This window comes from Macrotis lagotis, chromosome X, assembly GCF_037893015.1.
Source record: "Macrotis lagotis isolate mMagLag1 chromosome X, bilby.v1.9.chrom.fasta, whole genome shotgun sequence".
In the NCBI taxonomy this organism is placed as follows: Eukaryota; Metazoa; Chordata; class Mammalia; order Peramelemorphia; family Peramelidae; genus Macrotis; species Macrotis lagotis.
Window position 1 is genome coordinate 604,231,942 of NC_133666.1, and position 21,543 is coordinate 604,253,484.

Sequence of the window (21,543 nt, forward strand, 5' to 3'; positions counted from 1 at the left end):
CAGAACTCCTAGTTGTGAAGATTGTTTCCCAGCTTTCGGCTTTCATTATAATTTTGGCAGCATTGATTTTATTAGTACAAAACCCTTTTAATTTAATATAGTTAATATCATTCATTTTGCAGTTTATAATATACTCTAGTTAGTGTTTAGTCATTAATTTGTCCCCTTTTGATAGATCTGATAGATGGTGTATTTCTTGGTATGTTAATCTATCTATGGTGTCACTCTTAATATTTAAATCCTGTACCCACTTTGATCTTATTTTGGTATAGGGTGTGAGATATAGATCTTTGCTTAGTTTTTGCCATATTAGTTTCCATATTTCCCAAAAAGTCTTGTTAAATAGTGAGTTCTTATCCTAGAAGTTGCTTTCTTTGGTTTTATCAAATAGATTGCTGTAGTCATTTACTGTGACTTCTTTAGAACCTATCCTAATCCATTACTCTTTTTTCTTAACCAGTACCAGGCAGTTTTGAATGACTACCACTTTATAGTATAGTTTTAGATTTGGTAGAGCTAGACCACCTTCCTTTACATTTTTTTTATTAATTCCCTTGCTATTCTTGACCTTTGTTACTCCAGATGAATTTTGTTACTATATTTTCTAGCTTGGTAAAGTACTTATTTGGTAGGTTTATTGGTATGGAATTGAATAAGTAATTTACTTTGGGTAGAATTATCATTTTTATTATTTTAACTTGACCTAACCATGAGCATTTGACATTTTTCCAATTATTTAGTTCTGCTTTTATTTTGGTGAGAAGTTCTTTATAATTGTGTTCATATAATTTCTGGGTTTTTCTTGGGAGATAGATTCCTAACTATGTAATGTTTTCTATCATTATTTTAAATGGAATTTCTTTTTCTCTCTCTTGATCTTGGACTTTTGTGTTCATATATAGAAATGTTGATGATTTATGTGGGTTTTTTATATCCTGATACTTTGCTGAATTTATTCATTTTTTCGAAGAGTTTTTTTGGATGATTTTCTCAGGTTCTCTAAGTATACCATCATATCATCTGCAAAGAATGAAAACTGCTTCCTCATTGCCAATATTGATTACTTCAATTTCTTTTTCTTCTCTTATTGCTACAGTTAGTATTTCTAGCACTATTGAATAATAATGATAATAATGGGCATCCTTGTTTCACCCCTGATTCTTTTTGGAAATTCTCTGAGTTTATTCCCATTACATATAATATTTGTTGATGGTTTTAGTTAGATACTAATATTTTTATTTTAAGGAAAACTCCATTTATTCCTAAACTTTCTAGTGTTCTTAAGGGTATGGTTGTTGTATTTTATCAAAGGCTTTTTTCAGCATCTTGAAATAATCATATGACATATATTGGTTTTTCTATTGATGTGTTTAATTATGTTGAGTGTTTTCCTAATGTTGAATCATTCCTGACTACCTGATCATGGTGTATTACCCTAATTACAACATATTGTAGTCACATTGATGAAATTTTATTTAAGATGTTTGCATCGATATTCATTAGAGAGATTGGTCTATAATTTTCTTTGTCTGTTTTGATTCTTCCTGGTTTAGGTATCAGCATCATGTTGGCATCATAAAAGGAGTTTGGCAGAACTCCTTCTCCTATTTTTATAAATAGTTTATGTAGAAAAGGAATTAATTGTTCATTAAATGTTTGGAAGAATTCACTTGTAAATCCACCTGGACCTGGAAAGTTTTTCTTAGGAAGCTTATTGATGGTTTCTTCAATTTCTTTTTCTGAAATGGGGTTATTTAAGTAATTTTTTCCTCTTCTGTTAATCTGGGAAGTTTATATTTTTTGTAAATAGTCATCCATTTTACTCATATTTTCTAATTTATTGGCATAAAGTTTGCCAAAGTAACTCTGAATTATCTCTTTAATTTCCTCCTCATTGATGATTAGTTTACCCTTTTCATTTTTGGTATAGGTAATTTGGTTACTTTTTTAAAATCAGATTAACTAAGGCTTATCTAGTTTATTGACTTTTTCATAAAACCAACTCTGTTTTATTTATGAGATCAATGGTTTGATATTTTATTGATAATTGATATTTTATTGGGGAACTTTAATTTGTTATTTTTTTGAGCTTTTTTAGTTGCATACCCAGTTCATTGATTTCCTTCTTCTCTATTTTATTCACATAAGCATTTAGAGATATAAAATTTCCCCTCAAAACTTCCTTGGCTGCATCCCGTAAATCTTGATATGATGTCTCATTATTATAATTTTCTTGGATATAATTATTACTTCTATTATTTGCTGTTTGAGCCACCCTTTATTTAAGATAGTTATTTATTTCCAATTAGTTCTTAGTTCCTTCTTTCCATAACCCTTTATTACATGTAATTTTTATTGCATCATCATCTGAGAAGTGGGTATTTATTATTTCTGCCTTTCTGCATTTGACTTTCAGGTTTTTGTGCCTGAGTACATGGTCAATTTTGGTATAGGTGACAGTAGCCAAACTTCTGACTCCAGCCTCCTACTTCTCCTACTTGCAGGAGTAGAGGTCTCCCTTGCATAAGAGTGGGGGAAGAAGAATTTAGAGATGCTTATCCCAACTTCTTTTCTAAACGTAAATAATAGCCTTCTTACATGTACATGCTGTTCTGGGATGCAGAATAAACCTGGGATCTTTGTTTCTCTTCTCTTTCATTTGTCTTCAGTTTAGGATACAGACAATGATTTCTACCAGTTTTTGAGTCATGCTGACTTTGGAGCCAGCATGGCAGGTAGAATGGGATAGTCAACTGGTCTGGCAGGAAAACCCTGAAAAGCCAAGTTGTCTGGGAACCAAACCCAAGGTGAGATTGGAACTGAGAAGGACAAATGATACAGAACAAGACAAATACTTCAGTGCATTTTACCAAGCCAGGGTAAAAGAGATAAAGGTGAATAGAAAGAATGTCTTCCCTTCCAACTAGTTCAGTTCATGGTGCCTACACTGTGAGTGAACTGGGATGTTTACTCTCTGAACACAGCAGGAAAGAACATGTGGGAAAAATATGTGAGACAGAAAACTGTCTGGCTGAAAGAATGGAGAAAAATGAGCAATATCTATCTGTGTGTATCCAATTTGAATGTTGTTTTATTTTTATTTTATTTTTTCCAATTACATGCAAAAACATTTATCTTTTTATAAGTTTTTGAGTTCCACATTTTTCTATCTCTCCCTTTCCTCCGTTTCTCCACATAAGTAATCTGATATAGGTTATACATGTAAAGACATATTCAATATATTTCCAATTTTCTTCACTTTTAAAGATGCAGTTTGTTCCATTTCCACAGTCAACTAGAGGAAGCTATATCCACCCATATAGTCATGAGTGAAGATTGTCTCCATTGCAGGAGATCTAAGGTACCTCATTATTGGGTGGGTCTGGTAATGTCCAGAAAATCCAGGTTACAAAACTTGGCATTATAAACTTACAACATTCAGTTCTGATGGTTTTATTGCTCTTTCCATTTACACATTTTAGTAATTGCATAAAATTGTTTTCCTGGTTTTACTTACTTCACATTGAATCAACTCATATGTCTTACCATATTTCTTTATTTTCATCCTATTGAGCAGGTGATGGATTACTTAGGCCACCTTTAAAATGAAAATGATGATTAAGGGGTAGAGGGGTAATAATATGATCAAATCATGAATTGCTGAAGTAAAATTGCTATGTCAAAGAGAGTCGTGCATAACAGGAAGTAACAGGATATCATGTAACTGCTGCTCGCTCTTAGTCACTGAAGATCTGAGATCAAGTTCTGACTGTGACATTTCTTAGTTATGTAATCCTGAGATAGATGCTCAGGCACTGTGAACATCAGTTTCCTTTATATTCTCTGCATAAATGAGTTGCTGGCACAAAAAGAGATTTGTAAAGTTTGAAGTGTTTTATAAAGGTGAACTATAATTACCAAGCTCTCCTTCTGCCAGAAGCAAAATAACCAATAATTTTTGACTTGTGTTAATGATGATTTTATCCTTTAAAAACTCTCAAATATGTTTCCCCAAATTGAGGATACATGGTTTCCTTTCCCCTAACACTAAAAAATAAGAGGAAGTAATAAAGGGAAATTATAATAAAGATTTGATTCTCAGCAACAAGGAAAATATTGATTTCTGGAGTGAGCACTTCCCTCTAAATTTCTTTCCATTTCCATTCCAGAAACCAGTTTCTCCTGACTGGTAACAATCAGATCTTTCATATCTTTTCCCTTAATTGATTCTTTTAGGTTTTATGTTAACCAAAAAGAAAGCTGATAATAGTATGGTGCCATGAACTGATTCCAAAAGTTAAATATCTACACATATTTCTACCACCTATAAAGAAGATCTGACTTGTTCTCTACATTGTATCTTCTTAAGATTCAGTTTTTTTGGCCAGCTAGGTGATGCAGTGGATAGAGTGCTGGGTCTGCTGTTATAAGAACTTGAGTTCTCCAGACACTAATTAACTATGTGACCCTAGGCAAAACACTTAACCTGTATGCTTCATTTATCTCCCACTGTTGTTGTAAAGATCAAATGAGATAATATTTGTAAATTGCTTAGTATAGTTACTGGTTTCAATGAAATCTTAATAAATACATTTCCCCCTCTGCTGTTCCATGTTAGTGGAAACATCTTTGGAATATGCACATGTCTCCCTTTTGACTTTGATCACAGCATTATGCAGATGCTCTTGTTTATAGTTGATATTATGATAATTATATTAAGTCTTAAATAGTTTCTTATATTGTCCTAACAGAGTGGTATGAGTCCGATGTTAGCCTAGGTGGTTGATTCAGTGCTGGTTCATTGGTCAGATCCAAAAAATAATCAATAATGAACTGATGCCACTTTGAAGGAGGTCTCTAGTGGATGAACCTTAATGATCTATCTTTGGACTTATAATTTTTAGCATCTTACTCAATAATTTGTTTAAAAGCAAAGATGGCATGCTTACCAGGTGTGTCAGTGCCACAAAGTCGTGAGAGAAAATAATATATGGGATGTCTAAGTTCAAATATAATCAAAAAATGCTAGAATGAGATGAAATACAATAAGATAGAATTTAATGAGGATAAGCATAAAGTTCTTTACAAAATGGAGCAGGTTAGACAATAGTTTTAGTAGCAAGGATCTGGGTGGTTTGGGTGGGCTGGAACTATTAAGTGTTGTGACCTAATAATTCTGCAAACCAATGTGATCCCAAACTACAGTGAAGAAAGAGCTGTGTCCACAATGAGAGATAGGACTATTGTGTATTTAGTATAAAGCTCTCAGGCTAAGCCTTCTGTTCTCCAGACTAATTAAATATTGCTAGTTTTAAGAAATGATCCTTATATGTCCTGGTTTTGAGACTTTTCGTCATTATGGTCTTTCTTGTCTAGTGTGCTCTATGTTGTCTTTGTCTTTCCTAAAATATCACATGTAAAAATGAATTCAATATTCCAGAAGTAGCCAGGGTAGGAGGGTAGGAGGACATAATGAAGTAATAATAATCATTATTAACTGAAAATTATAATTTTAATAATATACAATGAAACATAGTATATATTATACTCCTCTAATAATAATAGTCATTATTATTATTAGATGATAATAATGATTCATTAATAGCACTTTAAGGTTTGCAAAATACTTTACAAATATATCATTTCATCTTCAAAACAGTACTAGAAGACAAATGCTATTGTTATTCCTATATTACATTTTAGAGAACTGAGACAAACTGGAGTTAAATGACATGCCCAGGGTGATTATAATATTATATCATATCGTATCATATCATAACACAACATATAATATAACATAATATAGAATTTTATATTATAATAAATATTATATGCAATGTAACATAATGTAATATAATATATAATTAATATAATACATAGTAAAAATTGAAGGTTGGATTTGAACTCTGGTCTCGGGTTCCATTTCTAGAGCTCTATTTATTGGATCACTTATGACTCTCCTAATTCCTTGATTCCTCTCTGAATAATCAGATACTTTAATTCCCTTTCCTCTGTACCTTTGCCATTTACAAAAAGTCACACATTCATTTATGGATTTCTACTCCAGTACTATTTATATACATTGGAACCCTTCTATTTCTCTCTTCTCTATTTATCCTCTCTCCCTTACTGCTTAACAACAAACTCAATTGTTCCTGTCTTCACTGGACTAGAGCAAGCTACCGAATTAGCTCCATTGATGTAACTACTTATATTGTGTCAAAACCATTCTGTGCACATTGCAGACCTGCTCAATTTGTCTGGAGCTTTCAAGTCTGTGCTTCTCAGCAAAGTATCTAACCAGATAATAGCTCCACAGACCAGCATTTATGCACTCAAATTGCTCAGGCATTTCCTGGTGTACCAGGAAGGCTGGTGTCTGTAGCCTGACAAATACCTCCTGTGTAAAAGGATTAAGCATATTTGTAAGTGCTTGTGTTGGCTAGCTCCACTCTGGATTAGTGCTGGCTCGAGGGCTTGGAGATGTCTATTAGGATTCAGAAACTAGCAGCATTGGGACTGGTCATGTCCCCCTAATCAAATCTGCTCAGTGAATAGAACAAGAACATTTTGGCTTGGGGTGGGAAGAGTGTGAAGATAGCAAGGGAATGTAATTACTTTTAGATTTGAAATTTCTGTTTAATGTCAATTTAGAGGAATGAATAAGTTGGGATGAAACCTATTGCCTTCAATTTGATTCAGTTCAAGTAGAATTAATTAATTGCCTATCACATGTCAAATACTGAGCTAAGCACTAGGGATCCAAAGACAAGAATGAAACTATCCCTGCCCTCAAGGAACTTACCTTCTATTGAGGGAAAACAATAAATGGGAAATGAAGACAAGATGATATCTTGGGGGAGAATTAAGGAACCTAGTAACTGGGGATAGGTTTAGACATGTATAGAAGTGGAATTTGAGCTAAATTTTGGATAAATCTGGGAATTCTGAGTGATAAAAATAAGGTGAGAACACATTTTAGTCTTGAGGGACTGCCTAGGGAGTTGAGTGAGTGTATTTTTTACCTTTTCCTTCAGAACACATCTCTTACAGTAACCTCTCAATTAGTCTTGTGGTCTACAAACTTTTCCCTTTCTAGCATATATTCCACATAGCTGACAAACTGATATTCTTACAGCACTTGTATCTCTATGGCAACGTCCTGCTCAAGAAACTTCAGTATCCCTTATTTACCTTTAGAAAAGAAAATACAAACTCCTTTGTTTGGCCTTTAAAATCTTTTATTATTTGACTCTTACCAGAATTCAAGTTTATTGTCCATTACTTGCAAAAACCTACTCTATGTTCCTCCATATACAATTTCATCACTCACTCTTTGGATCAATTGTTTTTCCCTTTTCCCCCTGAGTTTGCATGGTTTGGAGAAGACAAGCATCCTAAAAAAGGAAACCTATCTTGTATACTTAAAAGTATCATTTTTTTACCCTTATGGTTTAGTTCACAAATTGTTTCATTCCTTTTTTCTCCAATCAGATTATTCTCTATGGGGAGAGGGGCCATATCTTTCATTCATTTAGTTTCTTTCATGTACCAGTATTCTTTATTTAGCAGGTATCATAAATGGAAAATTATAGGAACACTTACAATGACTGTCCACATTTAAATTGTTCGAACTGCTTTCTAATATTTAAGCATTTATATGCTTTATAGTGATTTTATATGATTGTATTTCCTACAATGTTGTTTTGATCCTCTTTGACAATGAAGAATAATAATCAATCAACCATATAATCAGAATCTTCATATGGGAAGAAAACTTAGCAGTCAGTCATAACATAATTGATCTAGAGCTAAAAGTGACTTCAGAAGACATATAATCCACCATTCTCATTTTATAGATGAGAAAATTGGGACCTAGGAAAGTTATGACCTGCCTAATGTTATGTAGGAACCAAGCTTCATGGACAAAATTTGGACCTTCAGCTCAATAGTGAAAAAAAGTGATTCTTAAATAATTATTAAGGAAAATCCAGGATTTTTTCTCTTTCTGTCTCCTCATTCTTTTCTACTATAAATTCAGCATCTGAAGGATATCTCTGATAATGAAACTGGCTTAACTTGTCCTCAATTTTATTCAGATCCCACTGAAGTGGAGAGGCCTATTGTGTTCTACTACTGCTTGGGGTAGGGGGGTGTGGGGTAAGGGTAGATACTCTGTATGGATTACTCAAAATTGGGAGTAGTTTGGAGAGGGGCAGGGAGAGTGATCAAAGCCATGTCATCTAGGCCCACATTAGAATGGATCTACCTCTCATTATAATATTCAATCTTTTCATTAATTGTAAATCAGTCAGACTTGATTGCCACCCTCAGGAATATCCACTCTTTCATGGGCATATAAGCACTGAATGTGTTCCATGAGGGGCCTTTGACATTTGAGAGTTCCTATGACTCTTTTAATAATTACCCACTAGTATAATTAATAAAATGATTAATTACCTAGAAACTAAGGCTCTTGAACTTTTTATATGTAACAGAAGCCAATATCTTTCTACTTTATCTTGACCAGAGGCCATTTAGTTCAACCTGTACTTTAAAAATTTCCTTGATAACTGGATAGTCAACCATCTTTTGAAGTCTTTCTGTGAAAGGAAAATGCACTGTCTATTGAGTACATTTTTAAATCATCTTTACTATTAGCAATTTTATTTATAATGATGTTTTTACACATTTTATATATTGTATATTTATGTGAAGTTTATTATAAATTATTTCTAATTCTCCAGCTTGTTACTAAATAATAAGCTTAATTGTTCTTTGAGAAAACCCTTACTATAAGTAAAGACTTCAATGTTATGCCTTCTAAATTTTCATTTTTGAGCTATATTAATTATAGTTTCTGCATGTGAAATTGATGATACCACTCAGGAAACATTTGCTGAAATGAACTGAATTGAAATAGTAATGACTCCAAACTGTGCACTAACTGTAATGCAAACTTATCTACCTCACATTCAATGCCCTCTATAATCCAGTGCTGCCTGTCATTCCAGTTTTATATGAGTTTGTACACCTTAATGTGCCCTATGCCACTGCAAACTAGTTGAAGTACTTACTATGCTGCAGATGTGCTGGTCCATACTAATCCTTATGATTAAAGTGTTCTCCCTATCTCCCTTTATGTAAATGAATTCCAAATCTCAAATCTTCCAGAAAGACTTCCCTGATACTCTCACCTAGCAATGTTTTCCGTCTTGGACTTCATTCAGCATCTTGGTTGCATGAACATTTTCTGTATTATTTTGTAATTTTGTCATTTGCATCTGTGTCTTTTCACTGAGGCTTCTTGAGATTTTTTCATACTGTATTTCAATATAATTAGATTCATTATAATTCTAAATATTTCATTTATTCATTTAAAGACATTATTTTAACAAAGGATCCTTAGATTTTCCTTGACCATGACAAAAAAATAATCTTCACCCTATATAGTAAGTTTCAGAAGAGTAGTTAGTATTTTGTATCTAGTCTTTCTAAAACCGTACTTTGTATAGAACAATCATTTAATCAATGCTTTTCAATTTGAATTGAAATGAGTAAGCTTGTATTAATAAATATAATTAACAAATACTCCAGTTCTTTAATGTATTAAATATCTATTGATGCTTGTACTCAAATGACAATCCATCCTATCCATGTTACACCAAAAATCTTTCAAAAGGGGGCCACCTAGCTTGTGGTGGAATGGCATAAAATGATATTTATTCAAAATTCAGGTATATTTTTCTTCTCTTTCTTTTGGAGCATGTCTCTTTTACAATGGGTTGTAAGTTTTAACTTAATGACCAGGAAATGACAAGTTACAGGTATCTATATCCAGTGAACAACTTGTAAAAAGTAGATATTGAACTACACACATATTCACATGTGTATACATGCATACACATATATGTTTGTTCATATATAGATATATGCACATACACATAAGCATATACATGCTTACATTTATACATGTAAATACCCACACCACACTAAGAGAAGCAAAGCAAATGAAGTCCATTGATTGAAGAGGTGAGAGAATCAGAGCGTATAAATCCATCTATCTGGATTCTTATTCTTCTCCTGCCTCTAACTCTTCTTATGGGAATCCAGAGGTGACACCTTTAACACTATTCCTCCACACTGGAGACGAAGATAGTGTTTCATATTCTTGATAGCAGAAAGAAAAATCTAAATTGACTATTTGCTGACCAAAGTCATGTTTCTGTTTTGTCCCTGAGAGTACAAGAAGTAACACTTGGGCTCCATAGCAATAATACTTTAGAAGCTTGCAGTTAATTTAGATCTATTGAGTTTAAAGGGTTTACCTTCTCTTTCTCTGTAGTAAATAAAGCTGTAAACAGCTGGTGAAATTGATTAATGGTTCTAGTTGAGCTAAAGCATTTATTCAATCCCCAAAGCTGTTAATTGGATACTGGCTTTAATGGGGAAGAGTTGGAATGCCATTGAATACAAAGTAATGATGTAGAAGAATAGTATTCCAGCTTCAGCTATTTTTTCTTGCCTTCTGAATCCTCCCAATATAGAGGCATGATTGGAGTGGACCTTCTTTTAGATCTGACTTGTTCTAGTAGCCTCAAGGAGGCTTAAGCTAAATTCCTAATATGGAGGAAATGAGATAGGGTGGTGAAGTGAAAAGTGGCTGAAATAAGGGGTCAGGAGAAAACATCTTCATCTGTCCAGTTGTTCTGCCACCACTCAGTCTTTTATAATCATATGCAAATAACTTTTTTCAAAGTATTTTTTTCTGTAAAATGACAATAATAATACCTAGTCTGCTTAACTTTATAGAGTTGGTATAACCATGGAATTGAATATAATAATGAAATTGAAAGGCTTGGGAATAGAGATTTCTTTGCTTTGGGAAATCTCAAAGAGTAAACTACCTCAACTAATGTAAATCAGAATTTTTTTTTCTGCAACTTTTAGTTTTAAATAATTGCCTAGGTGTACTGAGGGATAAATGCCTTCTCTTTCACCATCCAGTTCTTATAGCTTTAAGGTAACAGACCATCAGAGAAATAGCTTTGAAACTATTTATCAGATTCAGTTTTGTGGTTGAGGTAAAGTATTTCCTTTAAGCAAAGCATTCAGCAGAGCACCAGAATATTCTGCCATATTCTTACCAGTATACCCTTCTGTTTTGAATTCTAGTTTTTCAAAGGTTCCAAATTGGATGCAACTTGGTAATAGAGTGGATAGTTAGAAAAACTGAGTTCAATTCTAGCTTCAGACACATACTAATCATGTGACCCAGGGCAAGTCACTTTCATCATTTGCTTAAGTTCCCTCATTTGGAAAAAATGCCAATCCATTCTAGTATCATTCCTAAGAAAATTCCAAATGGGATCATAAAGAATTGGACACAACTGAAACATATGAACAAATGAACAAATTGATTCATTTCCTCAGTGATGTAGCTTTCCTATTAAACTTTTCTCTCTCTTTTAAAGAGTTTCCTAGCCAGGATGCAATTTGTAATGGATTAAGAGTGAAGTTTGGTGTTAGGAAGACCTAGGCAAGAATCTCACCACAGGTACTGATGTGCTAGATGATTAAGAGGCAAGTTACTTAACCTTTCTGTTTCATTTATAAATAGAAGATAGTTGTTCCTACCATACAATTTTGTGAAAAGCTAATATATAATAAGAGTAAAGGATTCTGAAAGCCTTAAAGGATGATATAAGTTTGAGCTATTTGTATTTTCTCCCACCTAACTCTCTTGACATGAAATCCTTATCTTGAATCATTCCATCTGGGTCATACATTGATTTTGTCAGAGAAAAATACCATGGGATTGTACTTCAGGTCTCTTTAATAGACTAATATTACAAAACTTTGTGGAAATCAAGGCCAAAGGGTTTTTCTTCTGTCTTCTCTTCTTTTCTCTCCTCTACTGTCTATTCCTCATTTCCTCTTTATATTTAAATACTTCCTTTCCCTTAACGTATATCCTCCTTCTCAAAATTAAAGTACACATGACATGAACTCATTTATATTATTAATAATCACCCCCCAAATAATGATAATACTTCAGTATTTCAAGGATTTATGGTTTTGATGATGTGAATCCACCCACATCCCCCCATCTTAGTAGATGGTCTGCCTGAATCGCTTTGTCTGAAAGAAAATTGTCCCCTAGTAGCCAATACTTTGGAAATGATGAACTTGTTCACCTTTTCCTAAAATTGTCTATGGATTCCTTATACATCCTCATTGTTACACTTGAAGGCTTTACAACCTGGTTTAGATAGCAAGAACATATTCATTTCATAGCTGGAAGAAACATTAGTAGTCATCTAGCCCCCTCTACACCTACAAAAATATCCCTACTACCTTGTGACAATTTATACTTTTGGTTAAAGATTTCTAGTGAGGAAGAGCCTCCTATTTGTCAAGGCAATTCATTCCATTCTAGGATTATTAGGAAGCTTTTTCAAAGCTACATTTATGTCTTTATAATAGCTACCCATGGTTCCTAGTTGTGCATTTAATTAATTTCCCTGCTTGGTAACCTTTTAGATTCTAGATGATGGCTATCTTGTTCACCCTGAATCTTCTTATTGCCTTCTAAGTTTCCAACATACTTCTGTACACTAGTGAAACAACAGAGGAGGATTTGTTGGAAGAATGGATTAATGGATGAATGGTGCTGACACCTTGTTATTTTATGCATTATCAGTTATTTAGAGAAAACTAATGATTTTTAAATCAATTATCTCATTTGAGCCTTTTAAGAGAGATCTGTGTTTATCTAAACTGAAGTAGTTTTCTCTACTATGAACTAGTAACAACACAGATTCAGGCCTCTGACCTTTAGTCCAATATTTGTCCCACTTTACCAGGTTTTAGGCTAGGAATGGAATAGTAACAGCTAGTAAATGAGCATGTGATATAGGGCTTCATGCAAAAACAGAAAAGTTGAAAGTGATATGTCCTTTGGACTTGAACTTAACCAACTGTATAATAAGTTTAATGACCTGATTTTCATCAGGAAAGTAATGCCTTTAACATGAAGTCTAGGGTGAAATGTTTTTGCAATGACAAGATAATTTAAATGATGATTTATTATTCTCTACCATGCTTTTCTAATAATGACTGAAGTGAAGTCCTATGTTGGAGTCAGAGGAAACATATCAGAGGTGTGATATGTTCATAAAAAGAGGAAAGTACAGTGAAAAGAGTGCTAGTTCTGAGTCTGAGAATATAGTTTAAATGATGCTTGTATTGCCTGTTATTTCTGTGACCCTTACTTTTTTCTTTTGTCTTTTTTTGTTCTTTCATGTTTATTTTTTAGATTTTATTTATTTTGAGTTTTCAATTTTCCCCCATTCTTGCTTACCTACCCCCCACCCCCAACAGAAGGCATTCTGTTAGTCTTTACATTGTTTCCATGGTATATATTGATCTCAGTTGAATGTGATGAGAAAGAGATCATATCCTTAAGGAAGAAAAATAAAGTATAAGATAGCAAAATTACACAATAAGATAATGGATTTTTTTTCTAAATTGGTCTTTGTTCATAGCCCACAATTCTTTATCTGGATACAGATGGTATTCTCCATTGCAGATAGGCCCAAATTGTTTCTGGTTGTTGCACTTATGGAATAAGCTAGTTCATCAAGGTTGATCATCACCCCCTGGTGCTGTTAGGGTGTACATGTTTTTCTGGTTCTTCTCATCTCACTCAGCATCAGTTTATGCAAATCCTTCCATGCTTCCCTGAATTTCCATCCCTCCTGGTTTCTAATATAACAATAATGATCCATGATGTAAATTTACCACAGTTCGTTAAGCCATTTGCCAATTGGAGGACATTCACTTAATTTCCAATTCTTTGCCACCACAAACAGGGCTGCTATAAATATTTTTGTACAAGTGATGTACATAACCTCTTCAGGATATAAACCCAGTACTGGTATTACTGGATTAAAGGGTATGTATATTTTTGTTGTCCTTTGGGCATAATTCCAAATTCCTCTCCCGAAGGGTTGGATGAGTTATAACAGCTCCACCAACAATGTAAAGCCTCTGAAATTCCTTACAGTTCCAGATTTATAAATTTCTCAACTCAAATTTATTTTGAGTTTTAGCCTTTACTAAGTACTTCTTTCCCAATAAAATGGGAGCCTTGGTGCAAGAATATCCAAGTTCAAAGGGGATGACACTGAATTAAGGTGAAAGAATCAAAGGATCTCAGATTTGGAACAGATCCCAGAAGCTTTGTCACCCATCATGTACCTGAGCATGAATCTTATTCACATTTTTTTTGACAAATTATTTCATCCACTTTCTGCTTGGAATCTACAATAATAAGGAAAGTGAGTTGGGTAGCCCACTCTACTCTGGAATACTGTGATTATTGATAGTTTTTCCTCACATTGTATGTGATTATTTTTTCTTCCTGAAACTTCCATTCATTATTTCTGATCTGTCCTTTGAAGTTAATCAGAGAAAATAATATTTCTCTTCTATTGTTGGTGACAGACATGAGAATAACAACAAAAATAATGATAACACCTAAATTTAACATAATGCTTTATGGTGTCGAAAGTATTGTTTGTAAATATACATATATGTATGTATATAAATATATAAATATGCATGCTTGTATACACATATATAAACATGCATATGTTTATCTACATATCTCAGAATCTCAAAATTTGAGAGTTGGAAGGGACTTGAGTGGTAATCTATTCATATATATATATATATATATATATATATATATATATATATATATGTAATTTGAACCTCACAACAATCCTGGAAGGTAGTTGCTATTTTGATCTCTGTACAGATGCAGAAACTGAGATTGAGAAAGATTTAGACCTTGTTCAAGGTCACACCTTTCTTAAATGTCTAAAACTGGATTTGAACTCAGGTCTTCCTGACTTTAAGTCTAGGGTTTTTACTTCCTGTGGTTCCAAACTGCCTCAGTGCCAATACTTGAAGGCAGCTTTCATATTCTTTCTTGGTCTCCCCAATCTAAACATTGCTGATTTTTTAATCTCATCCTTATGTGAGACAAATCTTGAGTCCCCTTACTCTACTGTTCTAATTCCTTCTAAATTGGGTGGTCCAGAATTGAATTGAGAACTTAATTATGTCTCAATCTAAGGAAATCCTTTTACTCTATAATCAAATAAATTCTTCTCAATCTCTCTTCAGTGTACCAATCTCTAAACAATCAAATCTCAGAATCTCACAATTTGAGAGCTGGAAGGGACCTGAGTGGTAAACTATTCCCACCTATACATTAAAAGAATCCCTTTATCACACTGAAACAGTTTGAAAATTGTAGAAAATCCATAAGAGGAAAACCATTTCATTAGGTTGAAAGGGAAAAAAACAAACTAGGAAATTGAGGTTCATATCAGGACCATAGCACTTGTGAATTAAAGAGTATTTGATATTTGTAACAAATGTATAATCTCCCTCAGTTTCCTTCTCTGAAAAATAAGGGAATATAGACCAGATTGTCTCAAAGGTCCTTTTCTATTCTAGCATTCTATGATTCACAGTTTTAACTTAATTAATGAATAAACCAGATCAAAGGAGGCAATGGTAGCAAAGGGGGAAAAAAGAGAAAGAGAAAGTGAAAATTAGTTTCAAAGTGTGAGTGTTAATGACTTTCCCTGGATTTGTAATGCCAAGGGGGTCTACCAATCAGAACACAAAATAAAGGATAGAAACAAATTAACACAGAAACCCTACCTCCTTTTGATTATCTGTAATAGGAACAAGTTCTTATAAGTTATTAATAGCAGCTAGGAAGCTAATTTACTTAAGCTATTAAAGACTTCCTCATGGCAGCCCTTTTCAGGTTAGAAGGGCAGATCATAGAGGAAATTTGGTACCAAACCATGAGGACTAATTGTCCTTTTCATTAATTCCTGTGGGGGTAATGGGTAGAGATAAAACTGGTGACCCATAAAAGTTGGACTTTGCCCATGACTGGGCATTATTTTATTGAAGTCAAATCTTCCATACGTAAAAATATCCCAACATGTTGCTAAAGTCTCTGGACATTGGAAGAATTGTGTAAGTTTATCATCCTTTTTTTCTTTTCCTCATCAATTTCTGTTTTCTAGTCAGGTACATAGAGTGTGCTCATGACAACTTTTTAACTTCTCATAAATTCCAATCAATCTTCACAAAATCCTAAATTCATTGTACCAGAAGATAGAAGGTGTGCACTTTCTGGAGTAAAGAAGGGACTGAATGACTTTATTTGAGATGAGACTGAAGAGATTCATGGATTAGATGACGTCTGGTTTTCCTTCTTATTCTTAAATTGTGAAATTATATCACAATAGGGCTTCTATGTCTTCTACAGCACTATCATGTAAACTTTTCTGTATTCTGATCTATTGAAGAAAATAAAAGGATTGTCAGTGGTTTAGCAAATTAATATATATATATATGTATATATATATATGATTAAAGAATCAAAGATAAATATGAATTTTTGAGTCTGGGTGACTAAAAGAATGAGTGGTTTTTAACAAGAATTAGGAAGTTATGGAGAGTATTAGCCTTAAGAAAAGAAGATGATGAACTCAATTTTGAATATACTTATTTTAAGGTTCAAATGGAGATGTCCTGTGGGTTCAAGAGAGATTAGGGTCTAATGTAAGTCATTTGCTTTGATGTTGTAAGTGAATAGATGAAAATAACCAAGAAAAAGATCACAGGGAGGGAAAGAAGAAGACTGAGATCTAAGCCTTGAATCCTACCCATAATTCATGTGTGATAGAAGTAAAAGAAATCAAAGGAGAATGAGAAGGACCAGAAAGGAGAATCAGAAAATGGAAAGTGCTTTGGAAATTAAGGGAGAGTCAATTATCCGGAAATAAGAGCAAAACACAAAAACAAAACCCCAAAACATTGGTTTGGATTTAATGACTAGAAAGTCATTGATTACCTTGAGAGAAACTCCTCATTAACATGGTGGGAAATGAATCCAGATGACAAGGTATTGGGATAATGAGGAAGTGAATGTAGACTGTAAATTCTTAGTTTTGAGGGTCTTATGATGAATGGAATGGTAAATTGAAAATGATAGCTATAGACTAAAATGAGCTCTTGCCTTCAAAACATGGTAGCAGCTGTCTTTACCACCCAGTGCCTTCTAGCAGATGTGACCTTTTGCTGTGGCTGATCACTTAATGAACAGTTGCTGCCTCCCCAGAAAGAGTTTAAGTGACCTGAGGACAGGGGATGTGGTTTCAACCCTTTTTTCTCCTACAGGTCTAGCTCAAGTTTGGGGCTCAGTAAAAGCTTATGGATATTGATTGTCTGTAGTGACCTGAACTACAGTTATTTTTTAAAACATATTTACAATAGCATTGATTTGCATTTTATTGATATATTTTTAGAGCTAAAGCATTTTACCAAGCACATTTGTCAAATTTGGGAACCAGATGGGTCAACCAGTGTCAAAATACTTTTAAAAGACCTCATATAAAATAAAGTCAAAGCTGTCTCCTGTGACTTTAGCAGAGCAACACAAACAGAAGGAAACAAAATCCTTTTGCCAAATTTCTCATAAGTTAACTGCAGAAAGTTTCAGAATTCCAGTAAAGGGTGTCAGGCAAATAAAAACATGAAGTTTGATTGGAAATGTAAAAACTGAGAGCTGATTCTAACAACGACTTTGTAATCCAATCATAATAGCATTCATACTATCCTTTAAAATTTGTGAAGCACTTTATAGATATAGTCACATTTGTTCCTCACAACAACTCTATGAGGTAGATGTTATTATTACCCCTCCTGTTTTGCAAATGAGGAAACAGAGACTTAGAAAGGCTAAATGATTTATTTTTAGTCACTTTGATAGTAAATATCTGAGCAAATGTCTTGATTCCAGTTCATACTCCATAGCTGCAGTTATATTTGAATGATTCTCTAAATATATGTAAAATATTCAAAAACTAATATTCTATAGTCCCTTTAAGGGAAGAACCACATTGTATAACTGCTGTCTATATGGTAGGAGCAATAATAGTAATAACACAATTAATAAGTATCAATATTATTGTCCATACTTCATTTTCAAAGTGGACCAGTAACATTATGTAGTGCCCTTAATTTGCCCATGAATTGGATTAAAGTGAAACAAGATTGCACAGTCATCAGCCTCATTCTCTCTTCCACAGTCATCAAAATTCAGTAGCAAGAAAAGTCATTATAACTGATGATGCCTTGAGATTCAGTGGATGATTTTGGAGTTCTTGATATCTCGCCAGGCTCTTTCTGTTACACAATATGAAGTATTTAGGGAGGACTAGCACCTCTGATGTGAGGACTTGCTGAGCCCTTTTCAGAATTGCCTATTCTTGGTGTGCAAAAGTCACCCAATTCTCATGTGGTTCTAAGAAGTTTTAACATGGATGTGACCACAGTCTGCTAAAAATCATCTCATTTAGATAACCCAGGCTGAAGGTAAATGACAGTTCTCAAACTAATCAGTGAGTTAAGAGGATATTTACTTCAAGTACACAAAGACTTCCCCAGTCAGAATGGGCAGAGGAGAACATTTTGATTCAACAAATTTGAATACTATCTATGCTTACTGACTCAATGAATTAATGATCTCATCAGCAAAGGTATTCTCTACCCCTACTGCTTGTCAAACTGCATGCCTGCTCACCCTGAGCCCTTCTAGTAATGATTTTTCTAAATATCCACCATAGAAATTCAACACAATGAAGGCACTCTTCTAGTTTGTTCCTCTCACTGAAATGATCATCACAATTAAGAGAATAATAATTTTCTGATTCTACTTAAATTCTAATAGATCTCTCTTATATCTAGGATTAAAATATCATTGACTAGGATCTTGAAGGGACATTGGAGGTCATCTTGGTCAACTCCCACATTGTTTAGGTGAGATTCTGAATGCCAAGAGAATTTAAATGACTTGCTCAAATCAAAGACAAAGTAAGTATATCAGAAATAAAAGGAAAGATTTGAACCCAGCCTCTCTGATTTCAAATTCAACCCAATATCTATAGGGCCACACTACCTTTAGATCAAATATATACCAATGCTGTTCATAAACTATCAATATGCTCCTTGATAGATACATGTTTTCCCCTCATTTAAAAATATTATTCTAGAAAACAGAGATTGTTTTGTTTGTGTTTGGTTTATTTGTTTGTTTTTCTTTGGATCTTCAGGAAAATTTAGTGCAGAGCTTGGCCCAGAATAAGGCTTTTTAACTAAATGCTTGTTGACTAACTCTTCTGCTTGGTATTTAAAGCTCTTTATAACCTGGCCCCTTCCCCCTACCTTAATAAATTTATAACTTTCCTTCACTTTGTCAGTGACTTGACCATCCTTCTCTTTCTCTTACCCAACAGTCTACTCTCTCATTTCTGCACCTTTGCAGCAGCAGTCCTAGATACCTAGAATGTTCTAACCCCTCATTATAAATGAGTTACTATCTCTGGTTTTCTTCAGAATTCAGCTTATGTCACCTTCAACATGAAACTTGTCCTGAACCCCAGAGTTTCTTTCCATACCCCGTGACTTTGTATTTAATGTGTATATAGTATGTATATGAAACACAGACATATGCATATAAGAACATACACATATATCTTCAGCTGATTGCATCCATATATCCAGGGTCATGCAGTAAATCCATATATGTATGAGCATATGTGAATTATATATGTATTTATATGTGTATGTACTACTCAATGTCATGAAGCTGGTTAGATTCCCCTAGAGAAATAAGAAAGGAAGGAAACATTGATTTTGAATGCTTACCATTTACCAGTTATTGTCTAAGCACTCTACAAACTTTATCTCATTTGATTCTCACAATAAACTTTGCTGTAAGGTAGGATGCTTTTATTATCCTCATTTTACAGTTGAGGAAACTGAGGCAAATAGAGGCTAAGTGACTTGCCCAAGGTCACAGATTAAATTAGTGTTTGAGGCCAGATTTGAATTCAAGTCTTCTTAATTCTGGACCAAGTGATATATCAACTATGCAATTTAATTTTAGTGGGGAGAAAAAGAATGAACCAAAAATCTTAGTTAAACACTAGGCATTGTCTCTCCTTTTATCAAACAGGATCATATAGCATAAGCATCTTTAGAGCAGGAATTGTTTCAGGATTTTTCGCTACCACATGTCTAGTGCTCAAATGTCTGACACAGTAGTTTTTTTTTTTTTTTTTAGGTTTTTTCTAGGCAATGGGGTTAAGTGGCTTGCCCAAGGCCACACAGCTAGGTAATTATTAGGTGTCTGAGACCAGATTTGAACCCAGGTACTCCTGACTCCAAGGCTGGTGCTTTATCCACTACGCCACCTAGCTGCCCCACAGTAGTTTCTTAATAAATTCTTTTTCATGCTTTCAGAAAACCTGGAAAGTTTTTATATGAACTGATGTAAAGAGAAATAAGCAGAACCAGGAAAGCACTGTAAACAGTAATAGCAATATTGCATGATAATCAACTATGAATGACAGTTATTTTCAGCAAAACCAAGATCTTAAACAATTCTAAATGATTTATGATGAATAATACTATCAAACTTCAGAGAAAGATGATGGTATATGAATGAAGATTGAATCTTACTATTTATTTTTGCTTCTTTTTTTTCCTTTTGGTGTGTGTCTTCTTTTATAGCATGATTAGCATAGAAACATTTTACATGATTTCACATGTATGACCTGTATAAAATTGCTTGCCTTGGCAGGGAGGGGTGAGGGGAAGAAAGGAAGGAAAGAATTTAGAACCACAAAATTGTGAAAAATGAAAAAAACTGTTTTCACATGAAATTGGAAATAACTTGTAAAAAAAAATTCTTTGTGAAAAAGGATAAGGATGGTATAGAATGGGAAGGACAATGGATAAGGAGTCTGAAAGACCTAAGTTCAAATGGCAGCTCTGCTACATCCATTTTAAGATCTGTGGCAGGTAACGTAAACCTATTAGATTCTAACTTCTTCTGAAATAAATTGAGAAGACTGGGTTGGATGAGTTCTGAAGTCTTTTTCGATTCCAAATCTATGTTCCACAGTATTTGTGTTCTATAAAATGATTCATGTACATGGTCTAATTGAAAGGTAGACTGGTAAAGTATTATTTTTGCCTATTTTACAAATTAGGGAACTGAGTCTTAGAGAAAGCTATGGAATAAAGATAGCAATTGAGTTGATATGATCACTAAAGGAGAAAGTATAGATTCATAAAGGTTCTTAGCCTGGGGGGCCATTGATCCTTTGGGGTACAGATCAATAACTAGATTTCAGGGAGTCTACAATTTTTAAAAGATGTATGTTAATAGTTTTTTCAATGTGAATAGTTTCCCCTTGTAATCCTATGCATTTTATTTTATGCATTTTTAAGATATTTTTCTAGGAAGGGGTTCATAGACATCACCAGACTGCCCAAAACTCCCTAGTTTAGAGGCAAATTTAGAAAGGACTCAAATAAGGATTTTAGGTTCTTGTAAGTCTCATGTAAATCTCTCATCTCCCAAACAAAATGAACAAA

General features: G+C 33.7%; 1 long non-coding RNA gene across 1 annotated transcript in view; it reads left to right on the forward strand.

Moving 5' to 3' along the window:
- Positions 1-3,290: 3,290 nt before the first annotated feature.
- LOC141503419 (uncharacterized) overlaps positions 3,291-21,543 on the forward strand; it is a 104,138-nt gene continuing 85,885 nt past the window's right edge. Inside the window, exons 1-2 of the long non-coding RNA XR_012472835.1 lie at positions 3,291-3,361; positions 18,847-18,918. This is a non-coding gene — a long non-coding RNA (uncharacterized LOC141503419). The remainder of the gene's footprint in view (positions 3,362-18,846; positions 18,919-21,543) is intronic.